General features: G+C 40.4%; 1 pseudogene; it reads left to right on the plus strand.

The window, feature by feature from the left end:
* Positions 1-22,513, plus strand: part of LOC134326242 (zinc finger protein 658B-like) — a 126,583-nt pseudogene that overhangs the window by 8,801 nt on the left and 95,269 nt on the right.

Raw genomic sequence — 22,513 nt, forward strand, 5'->3', positions numbered from 1 at the left:
TAACCATTACACCATGGAACCCTGACAACACAAAAACTAAACGTAATGATTCGCCATTTGCTAAATTTAATAAGTAAATAAAGCAAAAATACACACAACTGCACTTTACTTTTACATCTCAAGTTATTTAAACTTCTGTGATTGATATAATTGACTGAAATCAATTGACAAAACTGAGGTCATTTAGAAGTTTTAAACACTAAATAAAAGTAATTTTAGTTCAACATTGCCACCCAAGTATCAAAATCACAACAAAACGTTCCACTGTTGGAAAATTGCATTAAGTTCAGGACACAGTTGGCCCGTCCCTCCTTGTCGCTCTGAAGCAGATGATTTGATGTTTGTGCACCTTTTCAGCAGATCACAAGTCACTAATGATCACACAGAAGTCACTTGATTTTAATACTGTTTGTTTTTGAAATGAGATCCAACAAGCTCATGGTAAGGTGTCCAAATAATTTTTGCCACATAGTGTATCATTACTATTGCTAAGGAGTAAATATGTGTCCACATCACTTCATGTATCTATACGTGTCTAACATACGTATCAATTCTGTTAATATTTTAATATGTTAATATTTTGCTGTATGTGTTATGTAGATAATATTTAGGTGATTTGATGTATTTTTGACATTTTATTATTATTTAAGTGAAGCTTTTTACAAGTTTAGGGGTTTTGTGTTTTGCTTCACTGTATGTATTGTGCATCATTAAACTGTTATACATTATTTATTCTATTTTGTATTAGATTAGATGGTTTGTCTCTGTTTTGACCCGCGATTCATTTTTAAATGACAGCTAATGATAGTGATCCGACTCTTTAAATTATTTTGTATAACATAAAAAATGTTGACTTCATCAAAAAGAATCGACTCCTTCAGCTTCTAACGGCTCATTGCTGAGTACTATCAACTTAGTGAATCGACTCAAACTGAACTGCGTCTTTCTGCTTTGGATGATATTGAGGTCACTATGACATGCAATTTTATAATCTTTAAAAAACTTCAAGGTTCTAATTTAACATACTCATAACTGTAGTAGTGCAAGAACCACTGATAGTTCACACAACATGGGGAGGAGAAACATCATCCTCGTGAGATTTTTGATATTTTCCATGCTGTGGGGACAGGAAAATATGGTTTCTGTGAATAGAGACAGAGGATGATGTTGAGGAGGACCCTGATTATGAGGCATCCTTCTCTGATGAGAATGAGACCCTCAGTGTTGACCCTTCTTTTGTTTCTCAACCACCAGCAAACACACTACCTCCCAAAAATGAAAAGTTATTATGGTCTGTCTCCCCACTTGAACAACAGGGTAGACTTAGTGCTGCTAATGTCATCAAAATGGTTCCATGAAAGGATATACGTAAGATGACAAAGTTAGAGAGGAGGTGTGTGTATGGGGACAGTTGGAAAAACTTGGATGTGACCGACTTGCAAGCCTACACTGGGTTGCTCATTTTGGCAGGAGTACACAAGTCAAAAGGTAAAGCAACAGTAAGTCTTTGGGCTGCTGACACTGGAAGGGAAATATTTCCAGCCACCACGTCTCTAAACACAGTCCATGTTTTCTCCCTTGTCATACGCTTTGATGACAGAGAAACAAGGCAGGGCCGACGAGAGCGTGACAATCTTGCAACAATATGTATATAAAGCCCATGAAACACCAAAAAGATGTCTACTGCCAATTTTAGATCAGTCAACTGATCATAGATCAGTTCATTTATAATCATTTTCTAGAGGTTTAAATTCTGTTAGTAAACTTGAAGGTAATAGGAGGGTTAATGCAGAAAAGTACATGGAGATCTTAGAGTAACATGTGCTGCTTTCAAGACGTCGTCTTTTCCAAAGATGTCCAGCATTTTTTAACAAGACGATGCAAAACCACCTGCTGCACACATTAAAAAGGCGTGGCTTTGGAAGAAGAGGGTAAGGGTACTGGACTGGCCTGCCTGCAGTCCTGACCTGTACATTTATAGAGAATGTGTGAAGAATTTTGAAAGGAAAAACGTGACCACGACAACTCTGTACTGTTACACATCTTTTTTATGAAAAATTTATGAAATTTTTGAAAGTTTTCAATTTATGAAAACTTAGCATTTATAATATGAAGAATTTATGCAAACACCATAAAGACCAGGGTAAAATTCTTCCACTTGAAAGTAAAAGTTGTTCTGTGTTTATTAAAGTAGATTAAACTTGAATAATGAATAAAAACAGATTCAGATCTGAGGTTGGTACATTACACCACATTACATTTGATGATTAATGATAATACTCATTCCATGATGTATATTCAATAATTGAAGTAAAACAGTTCTAGAAAAAGAAAACCATACAGCTTTACTTCTTGTGTGAATGCTCTGGTGTTGTTTGAGAGAATAATGCACAAAAACACTTTCCACACTTTTAACAGTGATGTCGTTTTTCTATGTGAGTTTGCTGATGTTGTTTAAGATTACTTTCATAAGCAAAAAACTTTTTACACACTAAGCAGTGATATGGCTTCTCTCCTGTGTGAACACGCTGGTGTTGTTGGAGGTTAACCTGTTGAGCAAAACTCTTTCCACACTCTGAGCAGTAATATGGTTTCTGTCCTGTGTGAACACGCTGGTGTACTTTAAGGGAACTACTTTGAATAAAACTCTTTCCACACACTGAGCAGTAATATGGTTTCTCTCCTGTGTGAATACGCTGGTGTACTTTAAGAGCATTACAGTAAGCAAATCTCTTCCCACACTCTGAGCAGTGATGCGGTTTCTCTCCTGTGTGAACACGCTGGTGTACTTTAAGAGCACTACTTTGAATAAAACTCTTTCCACACTCTGAGCAGTTATACAGTTTCTCTCCTGTGTGAATACGCTGGTGTATTTGAAGTGTACTATGTTCAGCAAAGCTGTTTCCACACTTTGAGCAGTGATACGGCTTTTCTCCTGTGTGAATACGCTGGTGCTTTTGAAGGTTACCCTGTTGAGCAAAACTCTTTCCACACTCTGAGCAGTGATACGGTTTCTCTCCTGTGTGAATACGCTGGTGTTTTTGAAGGTTACCCTGTTGAGCAAAACTCTTCCCACACTCTGAGCAGTGATATGGCTTCTCTTCTGTGTGAATGCGCTGGTGTTGTTGGAGATTACTCTGTGTAGTAAAACTCTTCCCACACTCTGAGCAGTGATGAAAGTTCTTCATGTTTATGCTTTGATAAGACTGTAGAAACTGTTTCCTTGGAAAGCAACAGAAACAAAGAAACAAGTCGATTAATTAGAATTACTTTTACTACATTAATACCACAATAATATTAAACTCTTCACCTAGTAATAAAAACATTAAATTCACTTCGCGTCTAAGTGAGAATCTGAATAATAATGTGAATTATAAATATATTGTCTGGCCCTTTAAGAATGTTAAGTGCACTATAGGGCGCAGGGAGCGAGTGTGTAGGGAGGATTTCGGAATTAACCGTTTCCGACTGTGCTCCTGTTGTTTTCCACTGAGCTTGTGTTATTTAAAGTGGCGTTCTCATTAAACCACTCGAATGTTTGGACTTGAATAAATTATTTTACATCACCGTCATCGCAACATTAACATTTACATTCATATTTTTTTGTTACCGTATAGAACTTCTGTATTACTGGCATAACTAATCGTACACGTTCATACACTTTTAAGAAATAGCTATAACTAGAAACTAACCAGTTAACTTTTTGAAATATATTGAAGTGTTTAGCCTGCTATTATTGTGTTTTGTGTGGGCAGAGAGAGATTATTATTATTAATGGCTATATGTTAATATGTTTAAAAGTGTAATTGATACAGATGCATTTACAGTTATGCGTATTTATTATAGATCAGATTGGATAAGCAATGTTTGACGTTCTGACTGTTTAATTCTTTTGTAATAAAACATTAAAATATTGTGATTACACTCTAAAGTGTGTACACTGTAAAGTTCGTCCGCACAAAATCCATACTACTGTCCAGGCGTCATCAACTGTTCAAAAATTATCTTTCAATATTTGCTCTTTGGAGTGCAAACAAAACAGAAAACACTGACGACATTTTCTCTGAAAAAACAAGAGAGACTAATTGGCATGTTGAGGCATGGTTTGGTATAGTCAAGCATAACATCCTAAACAAAAAGAAAGGATTGCATCCAGGACAGTTTGTGAGAAAAGTGCACAGTTCTCTTCAGGGCAGGTACACTGAGCACATTGTCTACCACAGTTTCCCTGATGGCCTTCTTGTAAAACCACTTCAATTACAAGACATCAGCCTGTCTCAGGAAATGTGGGCCAAATGTCAGGAGACAAAAAGCACAGAGGTTTCTCGGTCAAAATTTTGGGGCTTAAACCAGAGACCCTCTGATCACTGGTCCAGTACCTTAACCACTGGGCTACAGCTACAGCAGTGGGACTATTAATTTGAAACGTGGTTGTAGTGCAGTTGACTAGTTAACTACTACAACCTTTGTCTTTTCTAAATTTGCGTTTCTCAATTTTTGTAAATTTTGCAAAATTTTTGATTACTTATTATACACATGCTGTGGGACTTTTAACTTAGATTGTGGTTGTAGTAAGTAGTACAGGTGACTAGTTAACTACTACAACCTTTGTCTTATCAAAATTTGCATTTCTGTTAATTTTTTAAATAGTTTGATTTGTTACTTCACCCATGCTGGGAGACTTTTAATTTGTATTGTGGTTGTAGTAACTACTACAACCTTTGTCTTATCAAAATTGCGTTTCTCAAATTTTGTACATTTTTGATTTGTTACTGCACCCATGCCTTGGAATTTTTAATTTATATTGTCATTATAGTAACTAGTACAAGGGACTAGTTAAGTACTACAACCTACATCTTATCATAATCAGATTTTCTTAATTTTTGTGAATTCTTTTTACTATTTGTTATTATTATTGTGGTGGTAATAACTAGTACAGGGGACTAGTTAAGTTCTTCAACCTCAAGTTCTTGATGTGTACTGTACCCATACTGTAGGACTTACAGTTAGGGTTGCCAACCGTTCCGTAAAATACGGAATCGTTCCTTATGTGGAAACTAAACGTGGTGTTCCGTATTGAACTGTTACGGGACGCGCTTTGTTCTGTATTTTTATCAGTGGGAGAGAAATGCTGCAGATTAGACTGAGACAGGGTGATGTGTATGAAACAGAAGGAAACTGCTGCTACCGTGGGAATTAGAAAGTGTTTAGTTATTATTTTAAGTAGTGTTCACTGTTAGTCTTTGTAATGCCGTGTGTGTACAGGTTTATCAGCATAACAACCTGTTTATTACTCCGCTGTTTATTTTCAGTGTGAAGATGGATTGTTGTTACATGATGTTCTTTATGCATGTTGTTTTGTCTAAAATATGGTTCTGATTTATTACTATGAACAATAATGTCTCTATGACAGTGTAAGACCCTGTGCCTTCCACCAACCCGACAGCCCAGGGTGTTCCTTATTTCCAGTTCTAATAGTTGGCAACCCTACTTACAGTTGTATTAGATGGTAAAACCCCGAGTTTTCATTAATTCTGAGTTAACTTACCCTGTTTAATCACTTAACCCGCTTTCTGGAATACCCCCCACTGCTCAATTGATTCATTTTGGTGGATCGGTTCAATGAATCGGTTCATCAGTACTGAATCATGTGTGATGCTAACAGTTAGCGGAGCAGCTAATAGTTTGTGTGTTTAAATAAAACTGGAGTTAAAGCTCCTCAAATCCTCACAGTGATGTTTTATTATGAACTCTAGTTTTATTATTAATTAGAATGTGGTTATAATTAAATATAAGTGTTATAATTAAATACATATTTTACTTACAGATGAGGCTCTACAGTACAAACACAGCAGCTTCTTGTTCTTCTTATGATGTTTAATGGCGGTTGGCAGAACAACTTAAGACGCACCAGCGCCACCAACTGGACTGGAGTTGATCAGCAGCTTAGCAGTAAAACATCTCCATTAGCCCTGTATCTCTCAGCTCCAGTGTTGGGGGGAACGCGGTACAGTCACGTGATTACTTTTTATCTGTAACGAAGTCATGTAACGCGTTACAGTTACATATTTGTAATGACATTACAGTTACTGTGATGAGGGATGAGACGTTCGCGAACGAACCGATTCTATTGAACGACACTTTGAAATGAACTTAAAGAACCGAGTCGCTCCTCTAGTATAAAGACAAATAATTAAGGAATAAACTCGTTTAATGATGTTAAATCTGATTGGTTCATGGCGTGTATGTTTTAAAGCAGAAACAAACACAGACACATCTCTGCACAAGAGAGGATTTTTCTGAAAGTAAATAAATAAAGTAAATAAATGGAATTTGTTTGTAGATTTGATTCCAGTATACAGTATTTGTTTGGGTTTTGTTTGGGATTCTTTTTGCCAGTTTCGTGTTGTATTGAAACTAAAATAAATAAATTAAAAGTAATTAAAAGCTTAAAATGGTTTAGGTTTGTGTATGTATAATTTGTGTACATTTTATTTATTTAAATTCTCCTCTAGGCCACACAAGGAGGATGGAGGTCCCTGCTGAGTCTGGTTCCTCTCAAGGTTTTCCTGTAGTTTTAAGGGAGTTTTTCCTTCTCACTGTCGCCCTCGGTTTGCTCATCAGGGGTTTTTGGTTTGTTGGTCTCTGTAAAGTTGCTTTGAGACAATGTTCAGTGTAAAAAGCGCTATATAAATAAATGTGACTTGACTTGTATTATTGTTTGGCGCCTCTTGTGGCACTATTGGATAATTGTTAAAAAATATGATATGGAGATTTTGTGACAATTGTTCACACAGGCTCTGACTTAATTAAAGAAAATGAAGTAAACATAAATAAAATTGAATTAAAAAACAATAAAACAAGCAATACCCTTTAAATAGATAAAATAAATGGAGTAAAATAAAACAGGATAAAAATGATGAACCTAAAATAAAAGTAGAAATAAAAATGAAAACAATAGAATTTGAACAATGCAAACTAAACCTTTCTATAAACGTTTACTAGGAAAAGTGAAGGTACAACCTAAAGCTAACACATACTGGAGCAGATTGTTCCCAGACTTAGGAGTCAAAGATATTTAAAAACACTTTTGCTAAAACACAATTTAATTTTAATGAGTTAAGATTATATAGAATACATTGTAGAATACAGGTAATGATTGCAAGCAGGAAGGGCAGGCAATGATGGAGGAAAGGAGGAGGATGAAAGATGCTGTCTAGTATCAGTAACTGTAAAATCTTACCATGATTAGTTTTTGAGGAACTTGGCTTCCATATATTTAATTGTTTGCTGAATATTGAAGGCAAACACAGAGTATCACATAATGACCACAATTTTTTTTACTGATATGTTGACAGTTTTGAACCAGAAATACAGACTACACAACAGTCTTAGACTCCTGAGATGTTCTCCTTGATTGCATGAATCTGTTAAATCACCAGCACACCACATTTAAAATAATGAAGTGTTGATTAACCAAACTAGGTACTGGATGATAACCACAAGTAATATTAAACTATACATTCACATACAGAAAAGCACTACTTACAGTATTAATGTTGGTTGTTTTTATTCTAACATTAGTTTTTTCTGAGCAAATAAACTCTTACTTTTAAATAGTTTTATTTTTATAGCTTTTAAAATCTCATTTTCTCAGGTGCCTAAAGCTGTTGCACAGTACTATATGTGTTTCACATTTCCTATTTTCCTATCTAGAAGACTTGAGAATAAAAGATTTTGCTATCTGTGCTCTTGTGGAACTTTTGGAGAATTGTTAAATAAAAATAATATGATATAGATAGATAAGATAGAACTTTATTAATCCCGATGGAAATTGTTTCGTTACATCAGCAAAACACAGAACTCTACACAGAACTCAACCATAGAATATAAAAAACAAAACAGTAAGGGAGGAATATACAAGGGCACCGCTATATACAAATATGGAGTAAAAACAGTATACTGTATCAATAAAGTATCCAAATACACATTTATTATTACCATCATAATTACCACTACCATTATCACCACTAATATCAACATTATTACCATTACTATCACTAGATTATAAATAACAAGAATAATAATAACAATAACAAAGTGAGACAGCAAATTTGGGGTCTAGAAAATAGTGACTTCAGTGAATAAGTGGTTTATGATCAAGGAAAAACAGCCCTAATCAGTCCAGCAACATTAGATCTGGCTGCCTCGACTGTGAAGAGACTCGTTGTAGATCATTAAAGATTTTATGGATTTTACTGTTTTTACTTCAAAAGAAAGGAACCAGATCCTGAACCAACCCCTATTCCTGAACCCAGCCATAAAATTAGAATATAAAGGAGCAAAAAATCAACAGCTAAAAGACGTTTTACATGAATTTACACCCGGATTTTTTTAAAAATAAAAAATTAAATTGGAATTAAAAATCAATATAAAAAATAAAAAAACAAAACCTTTTAAATGGATAAAAAAAATGAAGGAGAATAAAACAGAGGAAGAAAATGATTAACCTGAAATAAAAGTGCACAAACTGAAAACAATAGAATTGTTACTTAAATATTATTATAACTAAATTCATAATGTAATAATACAGACCCTGTAGCGGTGGTCTTGCTAAAAGAATCAAGAAACAGTCATTGGATGAAAGCCTGGGTTGTTCTCAGACATACCACATTTGTATGGTATAAAGTGAAATATATCTTCTGGAGAAAATAAACATTATATTGTCTACACTGCTGTAGGCTGAATGAGCAGAGATAAACTTATATAGGCTGAACGAACGGACCACAATACCAATAACTATTTTTTTAGATAATCAAATCCCCTCTGAAACCATCCACATGTATCTTCTGTATTATTCCTCACGATCCATTCACTTAGATGATAAATATTCAGGAGCAGAAGATTAGGAAAGGGGTATACTCTTACAACACTAAATAAATGGTGGTTAATCAATTTATGTATCACTGCCTCAAAGATTCTAAAATCACAGTTTAATGTTACACTTTCATGTAAATCTTACATTTAATTTGTTCAATCTGACAGTTTCACTTCTGATCCTGAATAAAGATAAAACCCCGGGTAGAGGAGCTGAGTGAACGTGGTCTGAACTCTGTGGAGGAGCTTCATTGTATCAGAGACGCTGTAGAAGGACAGAGTTCCTGCTTCATAATCCACATACACTCCTATTCTAGAGGAACTCTGCATTATGGGAATTTCAGTCCCTTTGTTATTGTGCCAGAATAAAAATCTGGATGGAGAACAGAACAAACGCCAGGACTGATCATTATCTCCAAACCAACACTCATCACCACGTTCCTTCCTGCTGATGCTTTTATATGACACTGCTATATCAACCCCAACAACCCCACTCCACTCAACCTCCCAGTAACAGCGTCCACTCACACTCTCTCTACACACAACCTGGAGGTAACTATAAAATCTATCTGGATGATCAGGATACGACTGTAATGTTCTACTGTAGGTCACCACTTTGTTCTCCTCAGACAGACAGAGGTATTTATTTACTGTGTTTGGATCCAGTGTGAACCCACAGAAATCTAGAGAGGAAGCACAAAATAAACCAATTAACATAGAAGAGAGAGAGATACCGAACACAATGTCCTAAGTAAAAGTCAGATTGGATTTCTACCCAATTACCACACTACCATTCATATTTACACCCTACACACCCTGATCGAAAAATATGTATGTTTTATTGATTTAAAAAAAAGCTTTTGATTCAATTTGGCATGAAGGATTGTTTTATAAGATGTTGGAGAGTGGTGTAGGGGGTAAAACATATGATCTTATTAAATCCATGTACACAGAAAACCAGTGCGGAATAAGAATTGGCAGTAAGAGAACACATCTTATCTCTTAGGAGTGTGGAGTGAGACACTAAAGATTATACCTACCTCAAACTACATTTACATTTACATTTTCGGCATTTAGCAGACGCTCTTATCCAGAGCGACTTACAGAAGTGCTTCTATAGTGAACATTTCATTTCTCAAGTTTAGGTAAACAACAGTCAAAGAACACAAATCTGCTAAAACCTGTTAAAAGGCTTTTTTTTTTTTTTTTTTTTTTTTTTTTTTTGAAATGGAAAAGAATGCAACAAAATGTTAGTAAATAAGTACAGTCAGCCTAAGTGTTTAGTAAAAAGGTGGGTTTTTAATAGTTTTTTAAAGACAGCAAGAGACTCAGATGTTCGGACAGACAGAGGAAATTCATTCCACCACTTCGGCGCTAGAACAGAGAAGAGCCTTGATGCTTGTCTTCCTTTAGTCCTGGATGGGGGCTCAAGTCGAGCGAGACTAGAGGCTCGGAGGTTGCGTGGTACAGAGCGGGGTTTGATTAGACCCCGAAGGTAGCTTGGGGCTGGTCCTTTTTTGGCTTTGTAGGCGAGCGTCAGTGTTTTAAACTGAATGCGTGCAGCTACAGGAAGCCAGTGAAGAGAACGCAGCAGTGGGGTGATGTGGCAGTGTTTGGGTTGGTTAAAAACCAGACGGGCAGCTGCATTTTGAATGAGCTGTAAGGGTTTAATCGTGGACATGGGAGCTCCAGCCAGAAGTGAGTTGCAGTAGTCCAACCGTGAGATTACAAGTGATTGCACCAGAATCTGGGTAGCTTTCCTGGAGAGAAATGGATGAATCTTCCTGATGTTGTACAGGAGGAACCGGCACGATCTTGTCATGTTGGCTATATGAGGAGAGTATGTCAGCTGGTTATCAAGGACAACACCAAGACTTCTTACCTTATCAGATGGTCTGATCTGGGAGTCATCAAGAGAAATGACTAGGTCCTGGGTTGGAGACTGATCTCCAGAAATGAGCAACATCTCTGTCTTGCTGGGATTAAGTTTTAGATGATGAGATTGTGAGATATCTTGCAGACATGCTGAGATGCGAGCTGAGACTTGCGTGTCTGAAGGAGGAAATGACAGAACGAGCTGAGTGTCATCTGCATAGGAGTGGTAGGAGAAGCCATGGGAGGCTATGACCTTGCCCAGAGAGCGGGTGTAGATAGAGAAAAGAAGTGGGCCAAGTACAGAGCCCTGAGGAACACCGGTTGAGAGAGTGCATGGGGGAGATATGGATCCCCTCCATGACACTTGGTAGGAGCGCCCTTCCAGGTAGGAGGCCATCCATTGCCATGCTGAACCTGTTACTCCAAGGTTGGAGAGAGTGGACAAGAGAATGCTGTGATTCACTGTGTCGAAGGCTGCAGAAAGGTCAAGAAGAATAAGGACAGATGACAGTTTGGCTGCTTTGGCTGCATGAAGCTTCTCAGTAACCGCTACAAGAGCTGTTTCCGTAGAATGCGCTGCCTTGAAGCCAGACTGGTACGGATCGTGGAGGTCATTCTGAGTGAGAAAGGCAGATAGTTGGTTATAGACAGCACGTTCAAGAATTTTGGATAGAAAAGAGAGGAGTGAGACAGGTCTGTAGTTGTTGATGTCTGTAGTGTCTAGTGTAGGTTTCTTAAGAAGGGGAATGACCTGAGCCTTTTTAAAAGCAGTAGGGACAACACCTGATGTCAGGGAGTTGTTGATGATGGGTGTGATGAAGGGGATTAGGTCCTGTGAGATGTCTTTGAGGATGGTGGATGGTATAGGGTCAAGTGCGCATGTAGTGGGATTGCTGGATGAGAGGAGCTGTGTAACCTCATCCATGGTGAGTGGGGTGAAGCTGGTGAGTGTGTTGGTGGGTTGAGGGTCAGTAGAAAGTTGGTCAGTCGGAGAGAAGGATTGATTGATTTTTTCAATCTTGTCCTGAAAGAATGTTGAAAAGTCAGTATCAGTGAGAGGCAGAAGGGGGAGGAGGAGGAGGGTTTAGAAGAGAGGAAAAGATAGCATGAAGCTTACGTGGGTCAGCAGCAGATTGTTCAAGCTTGGCTTTGTAAAAAGATGTTTTTGCAGCAGTCACGCCGGATGAGAACCTGGACAGCAGATCGTGGTAGGAGTGGAGCTCACCACTGAGCTTAGATTTCCTCCACTTTCTCTCAGCTGCCCTTAATTCTCTTCTGTTGCTGCGCAGTGCATCTGAAAGCCAAGGAGCAGGGTGAGAAGGTTTACCTCGTTTGAGGGTAGGAGGACAGAGCTGATCGAGGGATGTTGAAAGAGAAGAGAGTAGAGTATTAGTTGCGGAGTTGAGTGGAAGGGTAGCAAGCATGTCAGGGTTAGGTAGTGAAGTCTGCATCATGTCTGCGTCATGGTCGGGTGAGAGTACGCTGGCGTCCCTTTGTTGACTGCCGCTTCTCCCCATGTCTGAACTGTGTTTGTTGTGTTGTCTTTGTCTATAGTGTTTATGTTTTAATTTTAAGTTTTTGTTTTTGTTTTGGCGTGTTTGTTGCTGCCACGCGGCTGTTCTACTCTGCTGAAATCTTACATTTAATTTGTTCAATCTGACAGTTTCACTTCTGATCCTGAATAAAGATAAAACCCCGGGTAGAGGAGCTGAGTGAACGTGGTCTGAACTCTGTGGAGGAGCTTCATTGTATCAGAGACGCTGTAGAAGGACAGAGTTCCTGCTTCATAATCCACATACACTCCTATTCTAGAGGAACTCTGCATTATGGGAATTTCAGTCCCTTTGTTATTGTGCCAGAATAAAAATCTGGATGGAGAACAGAACAAACGCCAGGACTGATCATTATCTCCAAACCAACACTCATCACCACGTTCCTTCCTGCTGATGCTTTTATATGACACTGCTATATCAACCCCAACAACCCCACTCCACTCAACCTCCCAGTAACAGCGTCCACTCACACTCTCTCTACACACAACCTGGAGGTAACTATAAAATCTATCTGGATGATCAGGATACGACTGTAATGTTCTACTGTAGGTCACCACTTTGTTCTCCTCAGACAGACAGAGGTATTTATTTACTGTGTTTGGATCCAGTGTGAACCCACAGAAATCTAGAGAGGAAGCACAAAATAAACCAATTAACATAGAAGAGAGAGAGATACCGAACACAATGTCCTAAGTAAAAGTCAGATTGGATTTCTACCCAATTACCACACTACCATTCATATTTACACCCTACACACCCTGATCGAAAAATATGTATGTTTTATTGATTTAAAAAAAAGCTTTTGATTCAATTTGGCATGAAGGATTGTTTTATAAGATGTTGGAGAGTGGTGTAGGGGGTAAAACATATGATCTTATTAAATCCATGTACACAGAAAACCAGTGCGGAATAAGAATTGGCAGTAAGAGAACACATCTTATCTCTTAGGAGTGTGGAGTGAGACACTAAAGATTATACCTACCTCGGACTACATTTACATTTACATTTTCGGCATTTAGCAGACGCTCTTATCCAGAGCGACTTACAGAAGTGCTTCTATAGTGAACATTTCATTTCTCAAGTTTAGGTAAACAACAGTCAAAGAACACAAATCTGCTAAAACCTGTTAAAAGGCTTTTTTTTTTTTTTTTTTTTTTTTTTTTTTTTGAAATGGAAAAGAATGCAACAAAATGTTAGTAAATAAGTACAGTCAGCCTAAGTGTTTAGTAAAAAGGTGGGTTTTTAATAGTTTTTTAAAGACAGCAAGAGACTCAGATGTTCGGACAGACAGAGGAAATTCATTCCACCACTTCGGCGCTAGAACAGAGAAGAGCCTTGATGCTTGTCTTCCTTTAGTCCTGGATGGGGGCTCAAGTCGAGCGAGACTAGAGGCTCGGAGGTTGCGTGGTACAGAGCGGGGTTTGATTAGACCCCGAAGGTAGCTTGGGGCTGGTCCTTTTTTGGCTTTGTAGGCGAGCGTCAGTGTTTTAAACTGAATGCGTGCAGCTACAGGAAGCCAGTGAAGAGAACGCAGCAGTGGGGTGATGTGGCAGTGTTTGGGTTGGTTAAAAACCAGACGGGCAGCTGCATTTTGAATGAGCTGTAAGGGTTTAATCGTGGACATGGGAGCTCCAGCCAGAAGTGAGTTGCAGTAGTCCAACCGTGAGATTACAAGTGATTGCACCAGAATCTGGGTAGCTTTCCTGGAGAGAAATGGATGAATCTTCCTGATGTTGTACAGGAGGAACCGGCACGATCTTGTCATGTTGGCTATATGAGGAGAGTATGTCAGCTGGTTATCAAGGACAACACCAAGACTTCTTACCTTATCAGATGGTCTGATCTGGGAGTCATCAAGAGAAATGACTAGGTCCTGGGTTGGAGACTGATCTCCAGGAATGAGCAACATCTCTGTCTTGCTGGGATTAAGTTTTAGATGATGAGATTGTGAGATATCTTGCAGACATGCTGAGATGCGAGCTGAGACTTGCGTGTCTGAAGGAGGAAATGACAGAACGAGCTGAGTGTCATCTGCATAGGAGTGGTAGGAGAAGCCATGGGAGGCTATGACCTTGCCCAGAGAGCGGGTGTAGATAGAGAAAAGAAGTGGGCCAAGTACAGAGCCCTGAGGAACACCGGTTGAGAGAGTGCATGGGGGAGATATGGATCCCCTCCATGACACTTGGTAGGAGCGCCCTTCCAGGTAGGAGGCCATCCATTGCCATGCTGAACCTGTTACTCCAAGGTTGGAGAGAGTGGACAAGAGAATGCTGTGATTCACTGTGTCGAAGGCTGCAGAAAGGTCAAGAAGAATAAGGACAGATGACAGTTTGGCTGCTTTGGCTGCATGAAGCTTCTCAGTAACCGCTACAAGAGCTGTTTCCGTAGAATGCGCTGCCTTGAAGCCAGACTGGTACGGATCGTGGAGGTCATTCTGAGTGAGAAAGGCAGATAGTTGGTTATAGACAGCACGTTCAAGAATTTTGGATAGAAAAGAGAGGAGTGAGACAGGTCTGTAGTTGTTGATGTCTGTAGTGTCTAGTGTAGGTTTCTTAAGAAGGGGAATGACCTGAGCCTTTTTAAAAGCAGTAGGGACAACACCTGATGTCAGGGAGTTGTTGATGATGGGTGTGATGAAGGGGATTAGGTCCTGTGAGATGTCTTTGAGGATGGTGGATGGTATAGGGTCAAGTGCGCATGTAGTGGGATTGCTGGATGAGAGGAGCTGTGTAACCTCATCCATGGTGAGTGGGGTGAAGCTGGTGAGTGTGTTGGTGGGTTGAGGGTCAGTAGAAAGTTGGTCAGTCGGAGAGAAGGATTGATTGATTTTTTCAATCTTGTCCTGAAAGAATGTTGAAAAGTCAGTATCAGTGAGAGGCAGAAGGGGGAGGAGGAGGAGGGTTTAGAAGAGAGGAAAAGATAGCATGAAGCTTACGTGGGTCAGCAGCAGATTGTTCAAGCTTGGCTTTGTAAAAAGATGTTTTTGCAGCAGTCACGCCGGATGAGAACCTGGACAGCAGATCGTGGTAGGAGTGGAGCTCACCACTGAGCTTAGATTTCCTCCACTTTCTCTCAGCTGCCCTTAATTCTCTTCTGTTGCTGCGCAGTGCATCTGAAAGCCAAGGAGCAGGGTGAGAAGGTTTACCTCGTTTGAGGGTAGGAGGACAGAGCTGATCGAGGGATGTTGAAAGAGAAGAGAGTAGAGTATTAGTTGCGGAGTTGAGTGGAAGGGTAGCAAGCATGTCAGGGTTAGGTAGTGAAGTCTGCATCATGTCTGCGTCATGGTCGGGTGAGAGTACGCTGGCGTCCCTTTGTTGACTGCCGCTTCTCCCCATGTCTGAACTGTGTTTGTTGTGTTGTCTTTGTCTTTGTCTATAGTGTTTATGTTTTAATTTTAAGTTTTTGTTTTTGTTTTGGCGTGTTTGTTGCTGCCACGCGGCTGTTCTACTCTGCTGAAATCTTACATTTAATTTGTTCAATCTGACAGTTTCACTTCTGATCCTGAATAAAGATAAAACCCCGGGTAGAGGAGCTGAGTGAACGTGGTCTGAACTCTGTGGAGGAGCTTCATTGTATCAGAGACGCTGTAGAAGGACAGAGTTCCTGCTTCATAATCCACATACACTCCTATTCTAGAGGAACTCTGCATTATGGGAATTTCAGTCCCTTTGTTATTGTGCCAGAATAAAAATCTGGATGGAGAACAGAACAAACGCCAGGACTGATCATTATCTCCAAACCAACACTCATCACCACGTTCCTTCCTGCTGATGCTTTTATATGACACTGCTATATCAACCCCAACAACCCCACTCCACTCAACCTCCCAGTAACAGCGTCCACTCACACTCTCTCTACACACAACCTGGAGGTAACTATAAAATCTATCTGGATGATCAGGATACGACTGTAATGTTCTACTGTAGGTCACCACTTTGTTCTCCTCAGACAGACAGAGGTATTTATTTACTGTGTTTGGATCCAGTGTGAACCCACAGAAATCTAGAGAGGAAGCACAAAATAAACCAATTAACATAGAAGAGAGAGAGATACCGAACACAATGTCCTAAGTAAAAGTCAGATTGGATTTCTACCCAATTACCACACTACCATTCATATTTACACCCTACACACCCTGATCGAAAAATATGTATGTTTTATTGATTTAAAAAAAAGCTTTTGATTCAATTTGGCATGAAGGATTGTTTTATAAGATGTTGGAGAGTGGTGTAGGGGGTAAAACATATGATCTTATTAAATCCATGTACACAGAAAACCAGTGCGGAATAAGAATTGGCAGTAAGAGAACACATCTTATCTCTTAGGAGTGTGGAGTGAGACACTAAAGATTATACCTACCTCAGACTACATTTACATTTACATTTTCGGCATTTAGCAGACGCTCTTATCCAGAGCGACTTACAGAAGTGCTTCTATAGTGAACATTTCATTTCTCAAGTTTAGGTAAACAACAGTCAAAGAACACAAATCTGCTAAAACCTGTTAAAAGGCTTTTTTTTTTTTTTTTTTTTTTTTTTTTTTTTTTTTTTTGAAATGGAAAAGAATGGAACAAAATGTTAGTAAATAAGTACAGTCAGCCTAAGTGTTTAGTAAAAAGGTGGGTTTTTAATAGTTTTTTAAAGACAGCAAGAGACTCAGATGTTCGGACAGACAGAGGAAGTTCATTCCACCACTTCGGCGCTAGAACAGAGAAGAGCCTTGATGCTTGTCTTCCTTTAGTCCTGGATGGGGGCTCAAGTCGAGCGAGACTAGAGGCTCGGAGGTTGCGTGGTACAGAGCGGGGTTTGATTAGACCCCGAAGGTAGCTTGGGGCTGGTCCTTTTTTGGCTTTGTAGGCGAGCGTCAGTGTTTTAAACTGAATGCGTGCAGCTACAGGAAGCCAGTGAAGAGAACGCAGCAGTGGGGTGATGTGGCAGTGTTTGGGTTGGTTAAAAACCAGACGGGCAGCTGCATTTTGAATGAGCTGTAAGGGTTTAATCGTGGACATGGGAGCTCCAGCCAGAAGTGAGTTGCAGTAGTCCAACCGTGAGATTACAAGTGATTGCACCAGAATCTGGGTAGCTTTCCTGGAGAGAAATGGATGAATCTTCCTGATGTTGTACAGGAGGAACCGGCACGATCTTGTCATGTTGGCTATATGAGGAGAGTATGTCAGCTGGTTATCAAGGACAACACCAAGACTTCTTACCTTATCAGATGGTCTGATCTGGGAGTCATCAAGAGAAATGACTAGGTCCTGGGTTGGAGACTGATCTCCAGGAATGAGCAACATCTCTGTCTTGCTGGGATTAAGTTTTAGATGATGAGATTGTGAGATATCTTGCAGACATGCTGAGATGCGAGCTGAGACTTGCGTGTCTGAAGGAGGAAATGACAGAACGAGCTGAGTGTCATCTGCATAGGAGTGGTAGGAGAAGCCATGGGAGGCTATGACCTTGCCCAGAGAGCGGGTGTAGATAGAGAAAAGAAGTGGGCCAAGTACAGAGCCCTGAGGAACACCGGTTGAGAGAGTGCATGGGGGAGATATGGATCCCCTCCATGACACTTGGTAGGAGCGCCCTTCCAGGTAGGAGGCCATCCATTGCCATGCTGAACCTGTTACTCCAAGGTTGGAGAGAGTGGACAAGAGAATGCTGTGATTCACTGTGTCGAAGGCTGCAGAAAGGTCAAGAAGAATAAGGACAGATGACAGTTTGGCTGCTTTGGCTGCATGAAGCTTCTCAGTAACCGCTACAAGAGCTGTTTCCGTAGAATGCGCTGCCTTGAAGCCAGACTGGTACGGATCGTGGAGGTCATTCTGAGTGAGAAAGGCAGATAGTTGGTTATAGACAGCACGTTCAAGAATTTTGGATAGAAAAGAGAGGAGTGAGACAGGTCTGTAGTTGTTGATGTCTGTAGTGTCTAGTGTAGGTTTCTTAAGAAGGGGAATGACCTGAGCCTTTTTAAAAGCAGTAGGGACAACACCTGATGTCAGGGAGTTGTTGATGATGGGTGTGATGAAGGGGATTAGGTCCTGTGAGATGTCTTTGAGGATGGTGGATGGTATAGGGTCAAGTGCGCATGTAGTGGGATTGCTGGATGAGAGGAGCTGTGTAACCTCATCCATGGTGAGTGGGGTGAAGCTGGTGAGTGTGTTGGTGGGTTGAGGGTCAGTAGAAAGTTGGTCAGTCGGAGAGAAGGATTGATTGATTTTTTCAATCTTGTCCTGAAAGAATGTTGAAAAGTCAGTATCAGTGAGAGGCAGAAGGGGGAGGAGGAGGAGGGTTTAGAAGAGAGGAAAAGATAGCATGAAGCTTACGTGGGTCAGCAGCAGATTGTTCAAGCTTGGCTTTGTAAAAAGATGTTTTTGCAGCAGTCACGCCGGATGAGAACCTGGACAGCAGATCGTGGTAGGAGTGGAGCTCACCACTGAGCTTAGATTTCCTCCACTTTCTCTCAGCTGCCCTTAATTCTCTTCTGTTGCTGCGCAGTGCATCTGAAAGCCAAGGAGCAGGGTGAGAAGGTTTACCTCGTTTGAGGGTAGGAGGACAGAGCTGATCGAGGGATGTTGAAAGAGAAGAGAGTAGAGTATTAGTTGCGGAGTTGAGTGGAAGGGTAGCAAGCATGTCAGGGTTAGGTAGTGAAGTCTGCATCATGTCTGCGTCATGGTCGGGTGAGAGTACGCTGGCGTCCCTTTGTTGACTGCCGCTTCTCCCCATGTCTGAACTGTGTTTGTTGTGTTGTCTTTGTCTTTGTCTATAGTGTTTATGTTTTAATTTTAAGTTTTTGTTTTTGTTTTGGCGTGTTTGTTGCTGCCACGCGGCTGTTCTACTCTGCTGAACCTGGCTGTTAGCACCGCTGCTATCGTGCTCTGCTGAACCTGGCTGTTAGCACTTAGGCTATTCTACTCTGCTGAACCTGGCTGTTAGCACCGCTGCTATCGTGCTCTGCTGAACCTGGCTGTTCGCACTGAGGCTATTCTACTCTGCTGAACCTGGCTGTTAGCACCGCTGCTATCGTGCTCTGCTGAACCTGGCTGTTAGCACTGAGGCTATTCTACTCTGCTGAACCTGGCTGTTAGCACCGCTGCTATCGTGCTCTGCTGAACCTGGCTGTTAGCACTGAGGCTATTCTACTCTGCAGAACCTGGCTGTTAGCACCGCTGCTATCGTGCTCTGCTGAACCTGGCTGTTAGCACTGAGGCTATTCTACTCTGCCGATCCTGGCTGTTAGCACCGCTGCTATCGTGCTCTGCTGAACCTGGCTGTTAGCACCGCGGCTACTCTACTCTGCTGATCCTGGCTGTTAGCACCGCTGCTGTCGTGCTCTGCTGAACCTGGCTGTTAGCACTGCGGCTATTCTACTCTGCTGATCCTGGCTGTTAGCACTGCGGCTATTCTACTCTGCTGATACTGGCTGTTAGCACCGCGGCTACTCTACTCTGCTGAACCGGGCTGTTAGCTCTGTGGCTATCGTGCTCTGCTGAACCTGGCTGTTAGCACCGCTGCTATCGTGCTCTGCTGATCCTGGCTGTTAGCACCACGGCTATTCTACTATGCTGATCCTGGTTGTTAGCACCGCGGCTATTCTACTCTACTTGGCTGTATCAGGCTGTTAGCACCTCTGCTATTGTGCTCTGCTGATCCTGGCTGTTAGCACCGCGACTATTCTACTCTCCTGAACCGGGCTGTTAGCTCCGTGGCTATCATGTTCTGCACAAATATTGTTGTTGTCATTTATCTGTTCTTTGTATTATTAATTGTTAAGCGACCTTGGGTTTTGTGAAAGGCGCTATATAAGTGTAACTTATTATTATTATTATAAGTTAGGATGTTGGAGATTAGCAGGGAGGAAGATAAAGAGTGAAGATTGGGGCGTGTTGTAAGGGTGAAAGTGTGGTTGGAGGTAGGAAGAGTTGGGAGACAGAGAGAGAAGGACACAAAGTGATGGTCAGAGAGGTGGAGTGGGGTGACAGTGAGGTCCAGAACAGAAGCTGGACGGCTGAAGACCAGGTCCAGAAGATTGCCTCCTTTGTGTGTCGGAGGGCTGTGGTTAAAGAGGAGGTCGAAAGATGAAAGAAGAGGAAGAAGACAGGATGACTGAAGTGTAGGGAGATTAAAGTCACCAAGAAGAGTCAGAGGAGTTCCATCTGAAGGAAAGAAACTCAGAAGAACATCCAGCTCTTCTATGAAGTCTCCCAATGAGCCAGGTGGTCTGTAAATAACAATGATATGAAGAGTAATCGGAAAAGTAACAGTAATAGCATGAAATTCAAAAGATGAAATGTTAAGGTGAGAAACATTCACAGTAGTGAATTGCCATTTCCTGGTCAGGAGCAAACCTGTACCACCACCCCTACCAGATCCTCTCGGTGTATGAGAGAAGGTGTAGGCAGAGGATAAGGCTGCTGGTGTTGCTGAGTTCTCTGTGAAAACACATCAATGTAATTTAATATTGTAGTTAGGTTTTTTTGTAATAACTCTTACAATTATATGTAAATACTGTAATATTGTTGCTCAGAATGCATTGTAACCAGCATGCATTGTAATGGGCATCATACACACATCAGCCGTAACATCAACACCACCTTAATCACTCATTGTCTATTTTATCAGCTCCACTTATCATACTGGAGTACTTTGTAGTTCTACCATTACAGTCTGTAGTCCATCAGTTTCTCTGCATGCTTTATCCCTCTTCCATCCTGTTCTTCAGGACCCCCAGAGTATCAACACAGAGCAGGTTTTCTTTGGGTGGTGGATTATTCTCAGCACTGCAGTGACACTGATGTGATGGTGGTGTGTTGGTGTGTGTTGCACTGATATGAGTGGATAAGACAGCAGTGCTAATTGAGTTTTTAAGCAGTCCACCAGCCAACAACGTCCTTTGGGCAGCATCCTGTGACCACTAATGAAGGACTAGTGCATGACCAACACAAACTGCAGCAAGAAATGAGCGAACATCTCAGACTTTACATCTACAAGGTGGACCAACAAGGTAGGAGTGTCTGTAGAGTGGACACAATGTTTTTAAAAACTCCAGCAGCACTGCTGTGTCTGATCCACTTGTACTAGTTCAACTCACACTAAAACACCACCACCATGTCAGTCACTGCAGTGCTGAGACAATCCTTCAGTGAATTAATACCTGCTCTGTGTTGGTCCTGACCATTGAAGAACAGGATGGAAGATGGCTAACAAAGTATGCAGAGAAACTGATGGACTACAGTCAGTAATTGTAGAACTAGAAAAGTACTCCAGTATAGTAAGTGGAGCTGATAAAATAGACAATGAGTGTAGATACAAGGAGTTGGTGTTAATGTTATGGTTAATCGATGTAAATAGCTAGCAAACAGTAATTATAAACAATTATTAACATTTATGGCTGAAAGAAGAATATCACAAACATATTTTTTGTTCCCTGGAGCCTAATTTAAGTTTGAAAATCACTAAATTGGCTAATCACTGAACACAAACATTAGATTGTTGTTTGTGAATAGCACTTAGAAGGTTGACCAGATTACAGAGAGTCTCTAACAGGAAATGTTACTTAAATGTTTGTTAGAAACTTTGTCTGTTAGCTTGATGCTACAATACATTCTCATTAAAGATAGAAATTTGTGTTATGCTTGCAGTAAAAACTTGATGAAATAAAAGTGATTTAAAATAATTTCTGGATGAAATACTGCTTTATTAGTAAATGATTGTTTTATAGATGTTAAGTGTTAAGTCTTTATTTGCCACTCGACCCTGAAGCAAAACAGTTTATCAGTAATCAGTAAAATATCCCATGTGCTATTTTTATCATCCTCAACAAGCGGTAGTCTGAAGCCCCGTCTAAAGTCATGTCTGTTCATGAGAAATGTTGTGAGCTCTCAGGTTGGTCTAGAACTTTGTACACGTTTGGTGGTGTCTGTTTTATTCTGGGTAGATGTTGAAGTCTGGTGGTTTCGGTGGCTAAAGGTAAAATAAATGTGTAATTATTGTAAATCCTGTGGTGTGGCCAGGCAAAGATTAAGTGAATTAGATATGACATATTGTAAACATTCTGGAAGGGAAAAAATTGATTTTAAAAGTGATTTCAATTTCAGTAAGGCATTGCTTTTCTTTAAATAGTGCTACAGTCCATTGAGATTTTGAACGGCCTTCCAGCACTCTTCCCATCAGGAGTTGCACCACTAAAGAAACTGGGACAGCCAAGTGAGGCTC

This window comes from Trichomycterus rosablanca, chromosome 14 (genome assembly GCF_030014385.1).
Source record: "Trichomycterus rosablanca isolate fTriRos1 chromosome 14, fTriRos1.hap1, whole genome shotgun sequence".
NCBI lineage: Eukaryota > Metazoa > Chordata > Actinopteri > Siluriformes > Trichomycteridae > Trichomycterus > Trichomycterus rosablanca.